Source organism: Engystomops pustulosus, chromosome 11, assembly GCF_040894005.1.
Source record: "Engystomops pustulosus chromosome 11, aEngPut4.maternal, whole genome shotgun sequence".
In the NCBI taxonomy this organism is placed as follows: Eukaryota; Metazoa; Chordata; class Amphibia; order Anura; family Leptodactylidae; genus Engystomops; species Engystomops pustulosus.
Window position 1 is genome coordinate 9467748 of NC_092421.1, and position 23934 is coordinate 9491681.

At 44.3% G+C, this 23934-nt stretch overlaps 6 non-coding genes across 6 annotated transcripts; 1 reads left to right on the top strand and 5 right to left on the bottom strand.

Moving 5' to 3' along the window:
* Nucleotides 1-1661: 1661 nt before the first annotated feature.
* On the bottom strand, nt 1662-1732 carry TRNAG-CCC (transfer RNA glycine (anticodon CCC)). The gene has a single exon. It is a non-coding gene; the product is annotated as a tRNA-Gly (tRNA).
* A 2169-nt stretch (nt 1733-3901) lies between these two features.
* TRNAG-CCC (transfer RNA glycine (anticodon CCC)) lies at nt 3902-3972 on the bottom strand. Its single transcript has one exon. It is a non-coding gene; the product is annotated as a tRNA-Gly (tRNA).
* A 3878-nt stretch (nt 3973-7850) lies between these two features.
* On the bottom strand, nt 7851-7921 carry TRNAG-CCC (transfer RNA glycine (anticodon CCC)). Its single transcript has one exon. It is a non-coding gene; the product is annotated as a tRNA-Gly (tRNA).
* A 3970-nt stretch (nt 7922-11891) lies between these two features.
* On the bottom strand, nt 11892-11962 carry TRNAG-CCC (transfer RNA glycine (anticodon CCC)). The gene has a single exon. It is a non-coding gene; the product is annotated as a tRNA-Gly (tRNA).
* A 9879-nt stretch (nt 11963-21841) lies between these two features.
* TRNAG-CCC (transfer RNA glycine (anticodon CCC)) lies at nt 21842-21912 on the bottom strand. The gene has a single exon. It is a non-coding gene; the product is annotated as a tRNA-Gly (tRNA).
* A 399-nt stretch (nt 21913-22311) lies between these two features.
* On the top strand, nt 22312-22382 carry TRNAG-CCC (transfer RNA glycine (anticodon CCC)). The gene has a single exon. It is a non-coding gene; the product is annotated as a tRNA-Gly (tRNA).
* Nucleotides 22383-23934: the final 1552 nt, after the last annotated feature.

Consider the following 23934-nt stretch of genomic DNA (forward strand, 5'->3'; position numbering starts at 1 on the left):
ATCCCGAAAAAAAAATGCTGTCACATGGCCCCAATAACGGAAAAGCGAAAATTTTATAGACTACAAAAAGGGCCAATGAAAAAACTAAAATCCTGGCAGCTGCAGGACGCTCCTTCCCTTCTGTGCCTCGCTGTGCGCCCATAAAACAAGTCACTGCCACATGTGGGAGGTCTCTGTACTCGGGAGAAGTAACGGCTACATGTGGGGGGTCTCTGTACTCGGGAGAAGTAACGGCCACATGTGGGGGGTCTCTGTACTCGGGAGAAGTAACGGCCACATGTGGGGGGTCTCTGTACTCGGGAGAAGTAATGGCCACATGTGGGGGGGTCTCTGCACTCGGGAGAAGTAACAGCCACATGTGGGGGGGTCTCTGCACTCGGGAGAAGTAACGGCCACATGTGGGGGGGTCTCTGCACTCGGGAGAAGTAACGGCCACATGTGGGGGGTCTCTGTACTCGGGAGAAGTAACGGCCACATGTAGGGGGGTCTCTGCACTCGGGAGAAGTAAAGGCCACATGTGGGGGGTCTCTGTACTCGGGAGAAGTAACGGCCACATGTAGGGGGGTCTCTGTACTCGGGAGAAGTAATGGCCACATGTGGGGGGTCTCTGCACTCGGGAGAAGTAACGGCCACATGTGGGGGGTCTCTGTACTCGGGAGAAGTAATGGCCACATGTGGGGGGTCTCTGTACTCGGGAGAAGTAACGGCCACATGTGGGGGGTCTCTGCACTCGGGAGAAGTAACGGCCACATGTGGGGGGTCTCTGTACCCAGGAGAAGTAATGGCCATATGTGGGGGGTCTCTGCACTCGGGAGAAGTAACGGCCACATGTGGGGGGTCTCTGTACCCAGGAGAAGTAATGGCCACATGTGGGGGGTCTCTGTACTCGGGAGAAGTAACAGCCACATGTGGGGGGTCTCTGTACCCAGGAGAAGTAATGGCCACATGTATGGTGGGTTTTCTCTTTTTATCTTTTGGAAATGTGTAAATTTTAGGGCTAAATGAACGTATAACCGACACAATTTGACCATTCTAAATTTCACCTCCATTTTTATTTCATTACTATGAAGATCTCAAGGGGTTAACAATTTTCTGAAAAGCTGTTTCTGATAGTTTGAAGGGTGCAGATTTGAAAACGTGTTCGTTATATAGGGGGTTTTGATGGTAAATATGTAAAATTTCATTCAAAACAGTATTTATCCCCAAAATAGTCAATTCTGAAAATCCAGAAAAGTGATATTCAATTTGTAAGCCGCGTGACATCAAAATAACATTTCAAAAATGATGAAAATGTAAAGCAGACATATGGGAAATGATATTCAGCAACTTATTTAGGTGGTAAATCCATCTGCCTGAAAACGCAATGATATCGAATTTCGAAAATGGCTAATTTTTAAAATAATTCATAATTTCTACATTTATTTCAAATAATCTGGAATTTAGTTTCAATTTCCTATCACAAAACCTAATCATATAAGGAATATGCCGGAGCCACTAAGCCAAATAGATTTTTTTACCCAATAGATAGCAAATTGCCAATAAATTCCACTTTTCTGGCATTCCATTGTCGTCTTATAATTAACAATTCTAACAGACAATTATTATTAGTGGAGCTGATGAAGTTTTTAGCTACAATTTTCATAGAATAAAACACAACAGGCTGCGCTAGCCGGGACTCGAACCCGGGTCACAAGAATGGGAATCTTGCATGATGCCCCTACACTACTAGCGCCTTGGTGACTGTTACTTGTTCTTGTATTTGTGTGTACAAGGTGATATCTGGATTTCTCTCCTTGGTCTACACCTGAGCAGAAGGAAGTCAATCTTTAATGTTTGCCTCAAAATACTAAAGTATACATTTTTTGTTGGATGGATATTTTATTGTATTTAACCACTGCATGTCCAGATGCTGAGCAGGTTTGTGCCAGATTTCTTACTATTTATCACAGGAACATCTACATTTACATAATAAGTAGACTGACAGAGTCATAGACGGGTCGGACTATAATCTGGGCAAAGGTCGGCACAGGCAGAATCAGAATCTATCAATTTATCATAATAAATGTGTGAAGGTGAACAATTACCTCTTCTACATTTATTTCAATTACTCTGGGATTTAGTTTCAACTCACTAAGCCAAATAGATTTTCTTTACCCGTTTGGTAGCAAATTGCCTTGCAAAATTAAATTTTTTAGGCATAAAAATGCCCTCTTTTAATGAACAATTCTAACAGTCTATTATTAGTAGAACTGATTGGTTGTACTTCATTTTAGTGGTAAATTTTGGCTGATGAGTTTTGCGTTTTCATATTTGCCATTTTCAAAATTCAAAATCACCTCATTTTCAGGCAGATGGATTTACCACCTAAATAAGTTGTTGAATAACGTTTCCCTTATGTCTACTTTACATATTCATCATTTTTTAAATGTCTGGATAATTTATCTTGATGTCAAGCGGCTTACAAATCGAACATCTCTTTTCCGTATTTTCAGAATTGACTATTTTGGGGATAAATACAGTTTTGAATAAAATTTTAAATATTCAGCATTAAGACCCCCTATATAATCACCCCATTTTCACATCTGCACCCCTCAAGCTATCAGAAACAGAATCAAAATGGAGATGAAATTTAGAATGGTTAAATTGTGTCGGTTATACGTTCATTTAGCCCTAAAATTTACACATTTCCAAAAGATAAAAAGAGAAAACCCACCATACAATTTGTTCTTCAATTTCTCCTGAGTGCAGCGACCCCCCACATGTGGCCGTTACTTCTCCCGAGTGCAGAGACCCCCCACATGTGGCCGTTACTTCTCCCGAGTGCAGAGACCCCCCACATGTGGCTGTGACTTGTTTTATGGGCGCACAGCGAGGCACAGAAGGGAAGGAGCGCCCTGCAGCTTCCGGGATTATAGTTTTGTCATTGGCCCCTTTTGCAGGCTTTAAAATTTTCACTTTTGCGCTATTAGGGTCATGTGACGGCATTTTTTTGCGCGATGAGATGCTTTTTCCAGTGTTACCATTTTAGGGTTGGTATCCCCTATTGTCGAAAATTTAGGAACTTGTTTTTGAGGGGAGGAATAGAAAAGCATCAATTCTGTACTGGATTTTTAATTTTTTTTGTGTTCACCATATAGCCTAATAATCATTTTATCTTTATTCTATGGGTCGATACGATTACGGGGACCAGACTTGAATATATTTTCTTACGTTTTACTAAATTTGTCAAATAAAACCCTAATATGGGAAAATCTATCATTTTTGCATCGCCGTCTTCCAAGTGGCAGAACATTCTTAATTTTTTGGTGACAGAGCTGGTTGATGGCTTGTTTTTTTGCGGGACACATTGTTCTTTGCACCAGTATCATTGTGGAGTACATATGTTTTTTTGAGCACGTTTGATTGCATTTTTTGTAAGATTGAATAGGTAAAATTCATAATTTTTTGAGGGTGTTTAACAGTTTTTTTTTAACGACGTTCATCTTGCGGGTTCAATAATTATTTATTGTTATTCTACAGGTTGTTACGGACGCTGTGATACTATATATGTGGGGTTTGTCTTATGATTTAGACTTTTTTTTTGTGTTATACGTCTCTTTATATGTTATGGGGCTTCTGGGCATTTTTATTGATTTCTAACTTTACTTTTTATTGAATAACATTTTTTTTTCCTTTTTTACTATTTCCACCCTGGGAGATGAACAAGCAATCAAACAAGGAATATGCCGGACCCACTTAGCCAGATATATTTTTTTTTACCCCTTTGAAAGAAAATTGCCTTGTAAATTAAATTTTTTTGGCATTCAAGTGTCGTCTTATAATTAACAATTCTAACAGACAATTATTATTAGTGGAGCTGAGGAATTTTTTAGCTACAATTTTAGAATAAAACACAACATGCTGCGCTAGCCGGGACTCGAACCCGGGTCACAAGAATGGGAATCTTGCATGATGCCCCTACACTACTAGCGCCTTGGTGACCGTTACTTGTTCTTGTATTTGTGTGTACAAGGTGATATCTGGATTTCTCACCTTGGTCTACACCTGAGCAGAAGGAAGTCAATCTTTAATGGTTGCGTCAAAATATGAAAGTATACATTTTTCGTAGGATGGATATTTTAACGTATTCAACAACTACATGTCCAGATGCTGAGCAGAGTCATAGACAGGTTCTACTTTAACCGCTTAAGGCTCAGCATCCGATATATTGGATGCTGAGCGCGTTGACTTAGAGCTCAGCTCCCGATATATCGGACGCTGAGCCGATGCCAGTTCAGCTCAAGATCTGAGCCGAACCGGCATCGGAAAACACGGGGTGTCAGTTGTAACATATAGCCCAGAGTGGGCTCCGATCGTGGGTGCTTAGCCCGTTAAATGCCGCGGTCTGACATTGCTAATACCCTGCAATACATAAGTATTGCAGGGTATTATCATGGACAAGCAATCAGATTACTTGTTCATGTCCCATGGCGGAAAAAGTGAAAAAGTTAAAAAAAAAAAGTTATTCAATAAAAAATAAGGAAAGAAATCAATAAAAATGCCAAAAAGCCCCAAAACATATAAAGAGACATATAACAAAAAAAAAGTCTAAATCATAACCCAAACCCCACATATATAGTATCACCGTGTCCGTAACAACCCATAGAATAACAGTAAGTAATTATTGAACCCGCATAATAAACACCGTAAAAAAATTGGTATAAACCCTCCAAAAATTATGATTTTTACCTAATCAATCCCACAAAAAGATCGATAAAAAGTGATCAAAAAAACATATCTTCTCCAGAATGAGACTGGTGCAAAGTACAACATCTTCCGCAAAAAAAACAGGCCATCAACCAGCTCTGTAGCCAAAAAAGTAACAATGTTCTGCCACTTGGAAGACGGCAATGCAAAAATGATAGATTTTTCCCCACATTAGGGATTTATTTGACAAATTTAGTAAAACGTAAGAAAAAATATTCATGTCTGGTCCCCGTCATCGTATCAACCCGGAAAATAAAGATAACATGATTATTGGGCTATACGGTGAACACCAAAAGGTAAAAAATCTAGTACAGAATTGATGCTTTTCTACTCCTGCCCTAAAAAACAAGTTCCTAAATTTCGACAATAGGGAATACTAACCCCAAAATGGTAACACTGGAAAAAGCCTCTCATCCCGCAAAAAATTGCCGTCACATGGCGCCAATAACGAAAAAGCGAAAATTTTATAGCCTGCAAAAGGGGCCAATGAATAAACTAAAATCCTGGCAGCTGCAGGGCGCTCCTTCCCTTCTGCGCCTCGCTGTGCGTCCATAAAACAAGTAATGTCCACATGTGGGGGGTCTCTGTACTCGGGAGAAGTAATGGCCACATGTGGGGGGTCTCTGCACTCGGGAGAAGTAATGGCCACATGTGGGGGGGGTCTCAGTACTCGGGAGAAGTAACGGCCACATGTGGGGGGTCTCTGTACTCGGGAGAAGTAACGGCCACATGTGGGGGGGGTCTCAGTACTCGGGAGAAGTAACGGCCACATGTGGGGGGTCTCTGTACTCGGGAGAAGTAACTGCCACATGTGGGGGGTCTCTGCACTCGGGAGAAGTAACAGCCACATGTGGGCGGTCCCTGTACCCAGGAGAAGTAATGGCCATATGTGGGGGGGGGGGGTGTCTGTACTCGGGAGAAATTGCAGAACAAATTGTATGGTGGGTTTTCTCTTTTTTATCTTTTGGAAATGTGTAAATTTTAGGGCTAAATGAACGTATAACCGGCACAATTTGACCATTCTAAATTTCACCTCCATTTTTATTTCATTACTATGAAGATCTCAAGGGGTTAACAATTTTCCGAAAAGCTGTTTCTGATAGTTTGAGGGGGGCAGATTTGAAAACGTGTTGGTTATATAGGGGGTTTTTATGGTAAAAATGTAAAATTTCATTCAAAACTGAATTTATCCCCAAAATAGTCAATTCTGAAAATCCAGAAAAGTGATATTCAATTTGTAAGCCGCACGACATCAAAATAACATTTCAAAAATGATGAAAATGTAAAGCAGACATATGGGAAATGATATTCAGCAATTTATTTAGGTGGTAAATCCATCTGCCTGAAAACGCAATGATATCGAATTTCGAAAATGGCTAATTTTTAAAAAAATTCATCATTTTTTCTTTTTTTTTTTTTAAATAAACGCAAAACACAGCCAAAATTTACCACTAAAATGAAGCACAACATGTGGGGAAAAAATAATCTCAGAATCGCTTTGATAAGTAACAGTGTTCAAAAGATATAACCATAGAAAGCGACGTCAGAATCCAAAGCCTTAAGCTAAAAAATTGCTGCATCCTTAAGGGGTTAAATATAAAATGATAGTTCTGTGGAGATCCAGCGGGAGATACCGATTCTGCCAGTACAGACCTTTGCCCAGATTATAGTCCAACCCGTCTATGACTCTGTCAGTCTACTTATTATGTAAATGTAGATGTTCCAGTGATAAATAGCAAGAAGTCTGCCATCTGGGCAAAGGTCTGCACAGGCAGAATCAGAATCTTCCTCTGGATCTCCACAGAACAATAGTTTACTTTTCCCGGGTCACCTTAAGCGGCACGTGCACAGTCAGTGATTGTCCTGGTTTCGTTGAGATATTTTATGTTTTGTTAAGCAAAATCCAAGAATCATCATCATAATAAATTTGTTACCGACCTGCTCTCGGAAAGAAGATACACATGTAATATTGTGGAGCTGTGCAGATTCATTTCTGGCGCCGAGACCATTTGTCCCTGGGACCAAAATTTGTCCCGAGCACCAGAAATGTGTCCAACAGTCGGAGAACAGGCAACAGTGCAATAGCGCTGTTTTGTGTCCTAGCTAGACCAGTTTTCTTTTGGTCTACTTTCCACCAGTTTACAGCGCCCAAAATTGGCTGCGACACATATTAATTGTGTCTGAGTTTCCACTCCGCCAAAGCCACGCCCCTTTTCGGAGAAGAGTCGGAGGAGGCAGAAAAAGTCTTTTTTTCTGGCGCCGCCAGCCAATAAATAAGTCGGAGAGCAGAACATGCGGTGAAAGCCACAAAACTGGCGGAAACGCCATAGAAAATGTCCCCCATTGAATCACTTTTTATGGGCACTTGTTTGACCGTAGGACAGTCAGTAAAAAGGAGGGGGCCTTAAGTACTCTGTGCATGTCCCATTTTCCATCTGGGACTAACTGTTTCCCCTGTGTGTATTTAATTCTTGAGTTCTCCATTGTGGGATATGTATACTTGCATTTTGGTTTATGTGTAATATTAATAAAAGATATACTTTTTATATTAATGCCTTTTTGCAATTCTTTTCTTTGTACCAGATTTTTTGCTATTTATCACAGGAACATCTACATTTAGATAATAAGTAGACTGACAGAGTCATAGACGGGTCGGACTATAATCTGGGCAAAGGTCTGCACAGGCAGAATCAGAATCTCCCGCTGGATCTCCACAGAACTATCATTTTATATTTAGTTTTCCCGGGTCACCTTACACGGCTCGTGCACAGTCAGTGATTGTCCTGGTTTCATTGAGATATTTTATGTGTTGTTAAGCAAAATCCATGAATGTATCATAATGAGTGTGAAAGTGGACAATTACCTCTTCTACATTTATTTCTATTACTCTGGGATTTAGTTTCAATTTCATATCACAAAACCTAATTATACAAGGAACATGCCGGACCCACTAAGCCAAATAGATGTTTTTTTTACCCGTTTGGTAGCAAATTAAATTTTTTAGGCATAAAAATACCCTCTTCTATTCTTACAGTCAATTATTATCAGTAGAACGGATTAATTTTTTTTTAACTACAATTTTCATAGAATAAAACACAACAGGCTGCGCTAGCCGGGACTCGAACCCGGGTCACAAGAATGGGAATCTTGCATGATGCCCCTACACTACTAGCGCCTTGGCAACATTTCCTTAATCTTTTTTTTGTGTGTACAAGGTGATATGTTTCAAAACAATTTGGATTTCTCACCTTGGTCTACACCTGAGCAGAAGGAAGTCAATCTTTAACCTCTTCCCGCCGCAGCCCTTTTTAGTTTTTGCGTTTTCATTTTTCATTCCTCACCTTCAAAAATCTATAACTTCTTTATTTTTCCATGAACAGAGGTGTGTGAGGGCTTATTTTCTGCATAACAAATTACACTTCATAGTGATGGTATTTAATATTCCATGCCGTGTACTGGGAAATAGGAAAAAAATTCCAAATGCAGTGAAAAACGCATTCGTGCCGTATTCTTGTGGGCCTGGATTTTACGCATTTCACTGTGCACCCCAAATGACATGTCTGCTTTATTTTTTGGGTTGGTACGATTACAGGGATACTAAATTTGTTTAGGTTTTATAATGTTTTCATACATTTACAAAAATTAAAACCTCCTTTACAAAAAATTTTTGGGGGATTTTGCCGTCTTCTGGCACTAATAACTTTTTCATACTTTGGTGTACGGAGCTTTGGGAGGTGTTGTTTTTTGAGACTTTTGATGACGTTTACAATGTTATCATTTTAGGACTGTGCGACTTTTTGATTACTTTTTATAGAATTATTACATTTTTTTTAAATGGCAAAAAAGTAGCATTTTCGATTTTGGGCCCGGTTTTCCATTACGGGGTTAGACGCAGTGAAAAACCATTTTCGGACATGTCGATACCTGATGTGTTTATGATTTTTACTGTTTATATATATTTATATCAGTTCTAGGGAAAGGGGGGTGATTTGAGTTTTTAGGGTTTTTATTATAGTTTTTGTTTTACTTTTTTTATTTTTACTATTTTTCAGACTCCCTAGGCTGTCTGTACGATCCTATCATATACTGCCATACTACAGTATGGCAGTACCGTATTTTTCGGACTATAAGGCGCACATAGAAACCTATGATTTTCTTAGAAATCAAAAGTGTGCCTTATAGTCCGATGCACCTAATATATGAAATGGGAATAGCCATAGCGCGAATCACAGCCTATCTCCCTGTCCGAACACTCACCTCTGCTCCCTGAGCCCTTGCTGCTGCTTGTGGAAGATGGTGCCAGTCAGTGGCCTACGTTCTCCTCCGTCCTCGTGTGTGCGGGCGATCTTCTCTTCATCATGCCCCCCGTCGTAGGTATGCACTCGGGGTGCTGCCGTGGAGGGTCTTTGCCGTGGAGGGTCGCTGCCGTGGAGGGTCGCTTTACCAGTGCTGGTGGTGGAGCAGGCTCTCTGTGCGACCTCTCGGCATCCAAACCACGCCCTCAGACCCCTTCTAACCCAAGTAGCCGCCTGCACCTTATAATCCGGTGCGCCTTATGTATGGACCAAGACGTCTTTTCTGCTCTTTATTCTTAATGCGCCTTATAGTCCGGTGCGCCTAATCAGCCGAAAAATACGGCATATGGGGCTATGGAGAGAGCTCAATATTACGTCACATGTTGGTAAGGGGTTTCCTCAAAATAATAAAGTATACATTTTTCGGTATTTTTCGTTATTTTATTGTATTCAACAACTGGATCTCCAGATGCTGAGCAGGTTTGTGGCAGACTTCTTGCTATTTATCACTGGAACATCTACATTTACATAATAAGTAGACTGACAGAGTCATAGACGGGTTGGACTATAATCTGGGCAAAGGTCTGCACAGGCAGAATCGGTATCTCCCGCTGGATCTCCACAGAACTATCATTTTATATTTAACCCCTTAAGGATGCAGCAATTTTTTAGCTTAAGGCTTTGGATTCTGACGTCGCTTTCTATGGTTATATCTTTTGAACACTGTTACTTATCAATGCGATTCTGAGATTGTTTTTTCCCCACATGTTGTGCTTCATTTTAGTGGTAAGTGATGGCTGATAAGTTTTGCGTTTATTTTCCAAAAAAAAAGAAAAAATGTGGAATTTTTTTAAAATTTCAATTTTTGGAAATTTTAAATAATTACATTTTCAGGCTGATGGATTTACCACCTAAATAAGTTGCTGAATAACATTTCCCATATGTTTACTTTTTCAAAATTTTTGAAATGTCTCGATAATATATTTTGATGTCGCGCGGCTTACAAATCGAATGGCGATTTTCCGTTTTTTTTCAGAATTTACTCTTTTGCGGATAATTATTGTTTTGAATGAAATTTTACATATTTAGCATCAAAACCCCCCCTATATGACCAACACATTTTCAAATCTGCACCCCTCAAACTATCAGAAACAGCTTTTAGGAAGATTGTTAACCCCTTGAAATAGTAATTGAATCTAAATGGAGGTGAAATTTGGAATGGTTAAATTGTGTCGGTTATACGTTCATTTAGCCCTAAAATTTACACATTTCCAAAAGATAAAAAGAGAAAACCCACCATACAATTTGTTCTGCAATTTCTCCCGAGTACAGAGACCCCCCCAAATGTGGACGTTACTTCTCCCGAGTGCAGAGACCCCCATATGTGGCTGTTACTTCTCCCGAGAACAGAGACCCCCCACATGTGGCCGTTACTTCTCCCGAGTACAGAGACCCCCACATGTGGCTGTTACTTCTCCCGAGTGCAGAGACCCCCCACATGTGGCCATTACTTGTCCCGAGTACAGAGACCCCCCACATGTGGCCATTACTTCTCCCGAGTGCAGAGACCCCCCCACATGTGGCCGTTACTTCTCCCGAGTGCAGAGACCCCCCACATGTGGCCGTTACTTCTCCCGAGTACAGAGACCCCCCACATGTGGCCGTTACTTCTCCCGAGTGCAGAGACCCCCCCACATGTGGCCGTTACTTCTCCCGAGTGCAGAGACCCCCCACATGTGGCCGTTACTTCTCCCGAGTACAGAGACCCCCCACATGTGGCCGTTACTTCTCCCGAGTGCAGAGACCCCCCCACATGTGGCCGTTACTTCTCCTGAGTACAGAGACCCCCCACATGTGGCCGTTACTTCTCCCGAGTGCAGAGACCCCCCACATGTGGCCGTTACTTCTCCCGAGTACAGAGACCCCCCACATGTGGCCGTTACTTCTCCTGGGTACAGAGACCCCACACTTGTAGCCGTTACTTCTCCTGGGTACAGAGACCCCCCACATGTGGCAGTGACTTGTTTTATGGGCGCACAGCGAGGTGCAGAAGGGAAGGAGGGACCTGCAGCTGCCAGGATTTTAGTTTTGTCATTGGCCCCTTTTGTAGGCTATAAAATTTTCACTTTTTCGTTATTGGGGCCATGTGACGGCATTTTTTTGCATAATGAGGAGCTTTTTCCATTGTTACCATTTAGGGGTTGGTATCACCTATTGTCGAAAATTTAGGAACTTGTTTTTGAGGGCAGGAGTAGAAAAGCATCAATTCTCTCTTTTTTTTTGTGTTCACCGTATAGCCCAATAATCATTTTATCTTTATTTTATGGGTTGATACGATGACGGGGACACCAGACTTGAATATATTTTCTCACATTTTACTAAATTTGTCAAATCAAACCCTAATGTGGGGAAAAATCTATTATTTTTCCATCGCCGTCTTCCAAGTGGCAGAACATTGTTACTTTTTTGGTGACAGAGCTGGTAGATGGCTTGTTTTTTGCGAGACATGTTTAACTTCGCACCAGTATCATTGTGGAGTACATATGTTTTTTGATCACTTTTTATTGCATTTTTTGTAAGATTGAATAGGTAAAAATCATAATATTTGGTGGGTTTACAACAGTTTTACGGCTCATGTATTGCAGGGTATTAGCAGTTTCCGCCAATGCACTTGCATAGGCTGACACTCTGCCTGTAAGATGACGTCACAGACACCAATGGGTAGCAAATTGCCAATAAATTAAATTTTTTTGGCATTCAAGTGCCGTCTTATAATTAACAATTCTTACAGTCAATTATTATCAGTAGAATTTTTCAGCTACAATTTTCATAGAATAAAACACAACAAGCTGCGCTAGCCGGGACTCGAACCCGGGTCACAAGAATGGGAATCTTGCATGATGCCCCTACACTACTAGCGCCTTGGTGACTGTTACTTGTTCTTGTATATTTGTGTACAAGGTGATATCTGGATTTCTCACCTTGGTCTACACCTGAGCAGAAGGAAGTCAATCTTTAATGTCTGCCTCAAAATAATAAAGTATACATTTTCCGTTGGATAAATATTTTATTGTATTCAACCACTGCATGTCCAGATGCTGAGCAGGTTTGTGCCAGATTTCTTACTATCTACATCTACATTAGATAAGAAGTAGACTGACAGAGTCATAGACGGGTTGGACTATAATCTGGGCAAAGGTCTGTACTGGCAGAATCAGAATCTTCCGCTGGATCTCCACAGAACTATCATTTTATATTTACCGTATATACTCGTGTATACTGCAAATTGTTTTGAAACAAAATTAGCCAAGGTGCTAGTATTGTAGGGGCATCATGCACGATTCCCATTCTTGTGACCCGGGTTCGAGTCCCGGCTAGCGCAGCCTGTTGTGTTTTATTAGCGGCTCCTCTTCTTTCTTCTGTAACCTCCTGCAGGGCGCTGCCATGTTTTTCCCCCGGGCGGCGCATAGTATGACATCAGCAGCGGCGTGTCATACTCCCGGCCGGGAGAGAGCAATGGCGCCGCCCTGCAGGAGGTTACAGAAGAAAGAAGAGGAGCCAGGAAGCCAGAAGACGAGCCGTGCGGACCTCGGCGGAGCAGCGCTGCACATCGGGGGCCACCGGAGGGTGAGTATGTAGGTTTTTTTTTTTTAATGCTGGAGTGGCTCTATACTACTGGGGGCAGGCTGTATACTACTGGGGGCAGTGCTGTATATTACTGGGGGCAGTGCTGTATACTACTGGGGGCAGGCTGTATACTACTGGGGGCAGTGCTGTATATTACTGGGGGCAGTGCTGTATACTACTGGGGGCAGTGCTGTATATTACTGGGGGCAGTGCTGTATACTACTGGGGGCAGGCTGTATACTACTGGGGGCAGTGCTGTATATTACTGGGGGCAGTGCTGTATACTACTGGGGGCAGGCTGTATACTACTGGGGGCAGTGCTGTATATTACTGGGGGCAGGCTGTATACTACTGGGGGCAGTGCTGTATATTACTGGGGGCTGTGCTGTATACTACTGGGGGCAGGCTGTATACTACTGGGGGCAGGCTGTATACTACTGGGGGCTGTGCTGTATACTACTGGGGGCAGGCTGGGCAGTGCTGTATACTACTGGGGGCAGGCTGTATACTACTGGGGGCAGTGCTGTATATTACTGGGGGCAGTGCTGTATACTACTGGGGGCAGGCTGTATACTACTGGGGGCAGGCTGTATACTACTGGGGGCAGTGCTGTATATTACTGGGGGCAGTGCTGTATACTACTGGGGGCAGTGCTGTATATTACTGGGGGCAGTGCTGTATACTACTGGGGGCAGGCTGTATACTACTGGGGGCAGTGCTGTATATTACTGGGGGCAGTGCTGTATACTACTGGGGGCAGGCTGTATACTACTGGGGGCAGTGCTGTATATTACTGGGGGCAGTGCTGTATACTACTGGGGGCAGTGCTGTATATTACTGGGGGCAGTGCTGTATACTACTGGGGGCAGGCTGTATACTACTGGGGGCAGGCTGTATACTACTGGGGGCTGTGCTGTATACTACTGGGGGCAGGCTGGGCAGTGCTGTATACTACTGGGGGCAGTGCTGTATATTACTGGGGGCAGTGCTGTATACTACTGGGGGCAGGCTGTATACTACTGGGGGCAGGCTGTATACTACTGGGGGCGGTGCTGTATACTACTGGGGGCTGTGCTGTATACTACTGGGGGCAGGCTGTATACTACTGGGGCCAGGCTGTATACTACTGGGGGCAGGCTGTATACTACTGGGGGCTGTGCTGTATACTACTGGGGGCAGGCTGGGCAGTGCTGTATACTACTGGGGGCAGGCTGTATACTACTGGGGGCTGTGCTGTATACTACTGGGGGCAGGCTGTATACTACTGGGGCCAGGCTGTATACTACTGGTGGCAGGCTCTATACTACTGGGGGCAGGCTGTATACTACTGGGGGCAGGCTCTATATTACTGGGGGCAAGTTGGGCTGGCTGTATACTACTGGGGGCAGGCTGTATACTACTGGGGGCTGTGCTGTATACTACTGGGGGCAGTGCTGTATATTACTGGGGGCAGTGCTGTATACTACTGGGGGCAGGCTGTATACTACTGGGGGCAGGCTGTATACTACTGGGGGCGGTGCTGTATACTACTGGGGGCTGTGCTGTATACTACTGGGGGCAGGCTGTATACTACTGGGGCCAGGCTGTATACTACTGGGGGCAGGCTCTATACTACTGGGGGCAGGCTGTATACTACTGGGGACAGGCTCTATATTACTGGGGGCAAGTTGGGCTGGCTGTATACTACTGGGGGCAGGCTCTATACTACTGGGGGCAGGCTGTATATAACTGGGGGCAAGTAGGGCTGACTGTATACTACAGGGGGCAGGCTCTATACTACTGAGGGCAGGCTCTATACTACTGGGGGCAAGCTGGGCTGGGCTGTATACTACTGGGGGCAGGCTCTTTACTACTGGGGGCAGGCTCTATACTACTGGGGGCCGGCTGTATACTACTGGGGGCAGGCTGGGCTGGCTGTATACTACCGGGGCAGGCTGGGCTGGCTGTATACTACTGGGGCAAGCTGGGCTGGCTGTATACTACCGGGGCAGGCTGGGCTGCCTGTATACTACTGGGGGCAGGCTGGACTGGCTGTATATTACTGGGGGCAGGCTGAGGTGGCTGTATACTAGTGGGGGCAGGCTGAGGTGGCTGTATACTACTGGGGCAGGCTGGGCTGGCTGTATACTACTGGGGGCAGGCTGTATACTACTGGGGGCAGGCTGGGGTGGCTGTATACTACTGGGGGCAGGCTGTATACTACTGGGGGCAGGCTGTATACGACTGGGGGCAGGCTGTATACTACTGGGGGCAGGCTGGGGTGGCTGTATACTACTGGGGCCAGGCTGTATACTACAGGGGGCAGGCTGTATACTACTGGGGGCAGGCTGTATACTCCTGGGGGCAAGCTGGTCTGGCTGTAAACTACTGGGGGCAGGCTGGGCAGGCTGTATACTACAGGGGGCAGGCTGTATACTATAGAGGGAAGGCTGGCTATATACTGGGGGGGACTGCGAACAATGCATTTCCCACCCTCGCCTTATACTCGAGTCAATAAGATTTCCCAGTTTTTGGTGGTAAAATTAGGGGTCTCGGCTTATACTCGAGTATATACGGTAGATTTCCTGGGTCCCCATAAACAGTTCGTGCACAGTCAGTGATTGACCTGGTGTCGTTGAGATATTTTATTTAATGTTAAGCAAAATCCATGACTGTATCATAATGAGTGTGAAAGTGGACAATTACCTCTTCTACATTTATTTCAATTACTCCGGGATTCAGTTTCAATTTTATATCACAAAACCTAATCATACGGGGGCGTGGCCTGGCTGCCGTGTAAGATGGCCGCGTGCTCCGGCTCCACTACCGCTTAAGCAGCAGCTATCCAAGCGACCAGAGGGCACAATGCCCAGCAAACTCACCAGCGCCCTTCCCTCCTCCATGGGGAGAAAACGGGGAGCCAAAGAACCGGGAGGGAGGCAGATAGGACACTACTTTCCCCCGGACCCGCCGCGCAGCGCCACAAGGAGGCAAGATGGCGCCGCGGTCCGGACTCCAGCAGGCAGCAGCGCGCCGCACAGCGCTCTGCCACAACGCAAGGCACGAGTAAGCCCCCCGTCGGGGAATAACTCACCAGCCTCCTTTGAGGTCCCGGAACGCTGGAGCCTAGACTCAGGCTCTCTCCGGGCACCAGCTCATCTCTCTCCCGCTCAAACGGAGGAAGACTGCAGCATGCCTCCACTGCTTCTTCATTCTGAGGAGAACTCACGAATCTCGGCATCCCCCCTGCATCACCTACCAACAGCCCAGCTAAGCAACGAGCTAAGAAGCAGGATCCAGCACAACATCATCAGGCGAATGATATTCTCTCTCACCAGTCTGATTTTTTTGCCTCATTCCAAGCTTCAGATAAAATGGTGTCTGAACACACACTTATGTCTATGCTTATGGCTTTGCGATCCTCCCTGCATTCTGATCTGTCTGCTCTCATTAAACCTATTCAAACCTCGCTCACAGAGCTAGGAGAAAGAGTGTCCCACACTGAAGACAAGCTAGCATCCTTTGTTGAATCACATAATGAGCTGGTAGATGCCCATAACGCAGTGGAGGCTTCAGTCTCATCCATTCAAGCAAAACTTATCAATAATGAGGACAGGGACAGACGTAACAACGTCAAGATAAGAGGCATCCCTGAGTCGATTCTTGCTTCACAGCTTAAACCGTACGTTCAGCAATTAACCAAATCTCTCATCCCTGACTTGGCGGACTATGAACTTAGCATCGACCGCGCTCATAGAGTGCCCAAGCCTGACAATCTGCCAGATACAATACCTCGAGACACTCTGGCTAGATTTACATTCTACCATGTTAAAGATGAATTACTTGCACAATCCAGAAAACTCACCACGCTTCCAGCACCTTATGAACCTATCAAGCTCTTCGCAGACTTGTCAGCGGCCACTCTCCAGGCAAGGAAAGGATTTGCACCTATAACTACTATATTGAGAGCGAACGACATTCCGTATAGATGGGGTTTCCCCACTAAAATCCTAGTTAAAAGGCAGAATACAATTGTAGCCATAAGTAGCATAGAAGAAGGTATGGCAACCCTGGACTCCTGGGGTCTAACCAGATTGGATCCCCAACAATCAACTTCTTCTAGCAACCTCAAACACCTAGACCCAGGATGGAGGAAGAAGAAGAACACCTGAAGAAAGGAAAAGGTGGTGGAGCCGACCTCAATGTCCTTACGTTTCCACAAGGACAATTTTCCCCCAGTGTGGTACCTATCAAAAACGGGTACGAAATCTCTTGTTTAACCTTATGTTTTTCTGTATAGTTAAAATGTTTTGTAAGGTTTGCCCATACTGCTATTATCCACTATCCACTAACATTGTCTTAAGGGTATCAATGCTTATTAAGGAAAATGGGAATGTCCCCTTTAGCTTGTTTCTAATTATCTCCTATGGCACTATCAATACTTTCATTGAATGTCAAGGGGCTAAATAGTCCCTTTAAAAGATCACAATTATGGAATGAGGTGAAGAGACAAAAGGGAGACATTGGGGGTCATTTACTAAGGGCCCGATTCGCGTTTTCCCGACGTGTTACCCGAATATTTCCGATTTGCGCCGCTTGTACATGAATTGCCCCGGGTTTTTGGCGCACGCGATCGGATTGTGGCGCATCGGGGCCGGCATGCGCGCGACAGAAATCGGGGTGGGCGTGGCCGAACGAAAACCCGACGTATTCGGAAAAACCGCCGCATTTAAAAAACGAAAATGTGTCGCTTGGGGAGCGCTCACCTTCACCTTCTATGGGATGGTGCATTCCGGGGCGTTAAGATTATTTTCGGCGCTGCAGCGCCACCTGGTGGACGGCGGAGGAACTACCATCTTAAATCCCAGCCGGACCCGAATCCTGTGCAGAGAACGCGCCGCTGGATCGCGAATGGGCCGGGTAAGTAAATGTGCCCCATTGTGTGCTTACAGGAGACTCATGTTTGCTCAGCAAATCCTCCAAAACTTTCCCATCCATCTTTTCCACATATAATCTCTTCCTCCTTCCATAAAAAAAAGAGGTGTCCTCATTGCCCTAAAATCTTCTCTAGCAATAGATATACAAACCTCCATTATAGACCCTCAAAGCCGTTATATAATTTTGGTTTGTAAAATTAACAACTTACAGTATACAATAGTGAATATATACGCACCTAACACCAAGCAGGGGCCTTTTCTTAAAAAACTTCTTAAAAAAGTCTCTGCAGTCAAACAGGGCTTCTTAATAATGTGTGGAGACTATAATGCAATTAACCATCCTCAGATGGACACTACCTCTACTAACCCCTCTAGATCCTTTACTCTTAACCGCTTGCTCTGGGAAAATGATCTACATGATATTTGGCGTATACAACATACAACGGAAAGAGATTTTACATATTTCTCCCCCAGACATAAGACATACTCACGTATTGACTCTATAATAATAGATAGGCGTATGATAGATAAAGTAATATCTTCTGAAATAGGGGTTATACATTGGTCTGACCATGCTCCAGTTAAAATCAAGATCATGGATAAATTTTCAGACCATAACGATTTTATCTGGAGAGCCAACATGTCCTCTGTAGCTCAGGCACTACGCTCGGCCCGAATGGAGAATGCTCTCCGAGAATTTTTGAGATTCAATGATAACGGGGAAGCTAAAATTTTTTCGATCTGGGTAATGTTGAAAGGATTTGCACAGGGAGAATTTATAGCCATAGGTAGTGCGATTAAAAAAAAAAGAGACAAGGAGATAAATGACACCCTGTTAAAAATACAACTGTTGGAAGCCCAGAACAAGTCGACCCTCTCACAAACTCTAATTTTAGAATTAAATAAACTACGTACCCATCTAAGGAACCTTATGTTGCATAAATATACCCATTCACTTCAGAAATTGAAATTACGGTTTTATTCCCAAGACCAAAAAGCCGGGGCTATGTTAGCTAGACGCCTGAAACAAAGAGCTCACAAATCAAAAATTCCATCTATTCTCCATCCACAGAATGGGGGAAAAATGATCGCCCCTAGAGATATTGCAAACGCTTTTATGTCATTCTACTCAGAATTGTATAATCTTAGGGAGGATAAAAACATTAGGGTTCCCTCTCAGACTGAAATTCAGACATTTTTAGACAGTTTATCTTTACCTAAAATATCTCCAGAACAGTTGGCCTCATTGAACGCTCCAATATCTGAAGCAGAGATTAACAAAACAATTAAGACCCTACAAAGCAATAAATCCCCCGGCCCAGATGGGCTCCCAGGAGCATTCTATAAAAAATTCCCCCAAGTATTAACACCATATCTAAGTAGAGTATACAAAGAAGCAGCCGCACAAGGAGCCTTTCCGGAAAGGATGCTAGAGGCATTAATAGTCACCATCCCAAAACCAGGCAAATCTTCAGATAACACAGCAAACTACCGCCCCATCTCTCTACTGAATGAGGATGTTAAATTATACGCCAAGATCCTAGCCAACAGGCTTAAAAAAATTCTCCCCTCCCTAATCGCGCCCGACCAGGCAGGTTTTACCCCAAACCGCCAAGCCTCAGACAATACACGTAGACTGATCAATCTTATGCAGATATGCCAACTTAGAAAAATCCCAGCTACATTTTTAACAGTTGACGCGGAAAAAGCGTTCGATAGGGTAAATTGGGAGTATATATTTATGACACTACGCAAATTTGGAATAGAAGGCCATATGTTTATGGCTATTAAAGCATTGTACTCTGCACCATCAGCTAGAGTTTTTGTCAACAGCACTCTCTCAGATAAATTTACCCTGTCGAATGGAACCCGCCAAGGATGCCCTCTCTCGCCTATCATCTTTGTGATTTCAATTGAACCACTAGCTGAAGCTATTCGCTCACATCCAGATATAGCAGGGATTAAAGTGGGGGACCAGGAACATAAAATCGCCTTATTTGCGGACGACATCATATTAATGACCACCTCCCCGGAAAAATCCCTACCATGTATATTCCACCTAGCTCAACTATTTGGCTCCCTGTCTTACTATAAAATTAACAACTCTAAATCGCAGATCCTACCAGTGAACTTATCCCCCCATACCCTCACTAGGTTAAAAACCCAATTCAGTCTGGACTGGCAAACAAAACAAGTCACCTACCTAGGAATAGAACTCGCCTTCCCAATTACAGAATTATATAAATTAAATTTTCTTCCACTTGTAGCAAAAATAGACAAAGAACTGACAGACTACTCTAAACACATCCTCTCCTGGATGGGCCGCATTGCAACTTATAAAATGATGATTCTACCCAAATTCTTATATTTATTTAGAACAATCCCCATTCCTATCCCAGAGTCCTTCTTTAATACTATAAGAACACAACTTAACAAATTCATTTGGCACAACAACAAGCCTAGAGTAGCACATAAAATTTTAACCAAACCTAAAGGGGTGGGTGGCCTCAGTGTTCCAGATCTTAAAGATTATTATTTGGCTGCAGTCTTAGACCAGCTATACTTCTGGTGGAATGAAGAAACTAGCATGACCTGGAGAGAAATTGAAAGTAAATTAAGCGGACAACCCCTCCTGTTTCGCCTATTAGACGGCATATGGCGTAAAACCCCAAACCCATCTAAATTAGCTACAATCACTGCCTCAGACTTAGCGTGGCAAAAGCTAGTGACCGCAGAATCGGACAAAATCAAACTCCCGCTTCATATAATTCCCTTGGAATATCTAGAATACAAAATACCAGAACTTGATCTCTCTCAGTGGCGGGCTTATGGTCTAAATACTCTTGCAGATATAATAGTAGAAGACAAACTTCTCCCTTTTAGAGAGCTAAATAAAAAAACGTCCATCCCAGAGAGAGAAATTTTCAATTTTATGAAGATCAGGAGCTTCCTATATCATAACGACCTGAAAATTTTGAATATCCATAAATCAGTGCTTAATTACCTTCACAAAGCCGTATTGAAAAAGAAAGGAATAACTCTTTTCTACACATTACTTAGCAATAGACACAAACTTACGAAACTCCCTTATATGACCCAGTGGGAAAGGGATTTAGACATCTCGCTATCCATTACTCAATGGCAAAAATCAATGGTCCTAACTCACTCATCATTTCGGTGTGTGGCTCACCAAGAAGCTATAGTTAAATCTCAAATGAGATGGTATTTCACCCCTTCAAGATTACATAGGATTTACCCTTCTACCCCCCCAGGTTGCTGGAGGCTGTGTGGCCAGAGGGGAACACTAATCCACATACTTTGGGCCTGCCCTAAGATCCGTACTCTATGTAAGGGGGCCCTCTCCATAATAACCAATCTAGGGGTCACAGAGAATCTAGACTCACCAGAGAAATCTCTCCTTCTTATTGACTTAGACAAACTCTCTCCTACAACTAAAACAGTAGTGGCACACATATTGATGTCAACTAAATTAATTCTAACAAGACACTGGAAAGAATCGATTTGTCCCTCCTTGCACGAAGTCACCTCCCAAGTCAACACAAACTTCGCTTTTGAGAAAGCACTTTCATATCAAAACAACACTCTAGCAGCCTTCACAAGACAATGGAACATCTGGACGACCTCTAGCTACTTCCAAGATTGAAATAAGCTTTTCTCTGACTAAAATGGGCACAGTTATATATACCCTTGGTTTATGATATGTATGTTTACTGTCATAACCTTTTGTTTGAGTTATTTTATGTTTGAGAAGTAAAGAAGGCATACTCTGGAAACACACTTAGTACCGAAAATGTCGTTACCGACACTATATATCACCAAGAACTCTAAATGGACATCCTACAAGAAACTGACTGTTACCTTTTCTGCAATAGTGATGATGTGAACTGACACTTCTAAGTTTCTATAATGACCTGGAAAGCCTAATATCACTCTAGGTGTATGTCTAAGAATACTGTGTAACTTGTATGACCGGATGATGGTCAAATGCTTGTAAACTTCTCTTTTGTTTAATAAAAATGTTATTAAAAAAAAAAAAAAAAAACCTGATCATACAAGGAATATGCCGGACCCACTAAGCCAAATAGATTTTTTGACCCAATAGGTAGCAAATTGCCAATAAATTCAATTTTTATGGCATTCAAGTGCCGTCTTATAATTAACAATTCTAACAGACAATTATTATTAGTGGAGCTGATGAATTTTTTAGCTACAATTTTCATGGAATAAAACACAGGCTGCGCTAGCCGGGACTCGAACCCGGGTCACAAGAATGGGAATCTTGCATGATGCCCCTACACTACTAGCGCCTTGGTGACTGTTACTTGTTCTTGTATATTTGTGTACAAGGTGATATCTGGATTTCTCACCTTGGTCTACACCTGAGCAGAAGGAAGTCAATCTTTAATGTCTGCCTCAAAATAATAAAGTATACATTTTTTGTTGGATGGATATTTTATTGCATTCAACCACTGCATGTCCAGATGCTGAGCAGGTTTGTGCCAGATTTCTTGCTATTTATCACAGGAACATCTACATTAGATAACAAGTAGACTGACAGAGTCATAGACGGGTCGGACTATAATCTGGGCAAAGGTCTGTACTGGCAGAATCCGAACCTTCCACTGGATCTCCACAGAACTATCATTTTATATTTACCGTATATACTCGTGTATACTGCAAATTGTTTTGAAACAAAAGTAGCCAAGGCGCTAGTAGTGTAGGGGCATCATGCAAGATTCCCATTCTTGTGACCCGGGTTCGAGTCCCGGCTAGCGCAGCCTGTTGTATTTTATTAGCGGCTCCTCTTCTTTCTTCTGTAACCTCCTGCAGGGCGCTGCCATGTTTTTCCCCCGGGCGGCGCATAGTATGACATCAGCAGCGGCGTGTCATACTCCCGGCCGGGAGAGAGCAATGGCGCCGCCCTGCAGGAGGTTATAAAGGAAAGAAGAGGAGCCAGGAAGCCAGAAGACGAGCCGTGCGGACCTCGGCGGAGCAGCGCTGCACATCGGGGGCCACCGGAGGGTGAGTATGTAGGTTTTTTTTTTTTAATGCTGGAGTGGCTCTATACTACTGGGGGCAGTGCTGTATACTACTGGGGGCAGTGCTGTATATTACTGGGGGCAGTGCTGTATACTACTGGGGGCAGGCTGTATACTACTGGGGGCTGGCTGTATACTACTCTGGGCAGTGCTGTATACTACTGGGGGCAGGCTGTAAACTACTGGGGGCAGGCTGTATACTACTGGGGGCAGGCTGTAAACTACTGGGGGCAGTGCTGTATACTACTGGGGGCAGGCTGTAAACTACTGGGGGCAGTGCTGTATACTACTGGGGGCAGGCTGTATACTACTGGGGGCTGGCTGTATACTACTGGGGGCAGGCTGTATACTACTGGGGGCAGGCTGTATACTACTGGGGGCAGGTTGTATACTACTGGGGGCCGGCTGTAAACTACTGGGGGCCGGCTGTATACTACTGGGGGCAGGCTCTATACTACTGAGGGCAGGCTCTATACTACTGGGGGCAAGCTGGGCAGGCTGTATACTACTGGGGGCCGGCTGTATACTACTGGGGCAGGCTGTATACTACTGGGGCAGGCTGGGCTGGCTGTTTAATACTGGGGGCAGGCTGGGCAGGCTGTATAATACTGGGGGCAGGCTGGGCAGGCTGTATATTACTGGGGCCGGCTGGCTGTATACTACTGGGGGCAGGCTGGGCAGGCTGTATACTACTGGGGGCAGGCTGGGCAGGCTGTATAATACTGGGGGCAGGCTGGGCAGGCTGTATACTACTGGGGCAGGCTGGGCCGGCTGTATACTACTGGGGACAGGCTGGGCTGGCTGTATACTACTGGGGACAGGCTGGGCAGGCTGTATAATACTGGGGGCAGGCTGGGCTGGCTGTATACTACTGGGGCAGGCTGGGCTGGCTGTATACTACTGGGGGCAGGCTGGGCAAGCTGTATACTACTGGGGCAGGCTGGGCTTGCTGTATACTACTGGGGCAGGCTGGGCTTGCTGTATACTACTGGGGCAGGCTTGGCTGGCTGTATACTACTGGGGGCAGGCTGGGCAGGCTGTATAATACTGGGGGCAGGCTGGGCAGGCTGTATACTACTGGGGCAGGCTGGGCCGGCTGTATACTACTGGGGACAGGCTGGGCTGGCTGTATACTACTGGGGACAGGCTGGGCAGGCTGTATAATACTGGGGGCAGGCTGGGCTGGCTGTATACTACTGGGGCAGGCTGGGCTGGCTGTATACTACTGGGGGCAGGCTGGGCAAGCTGTATACTACTGGGGCAGGCTGGGCTTGCTGTATACTACTGGGG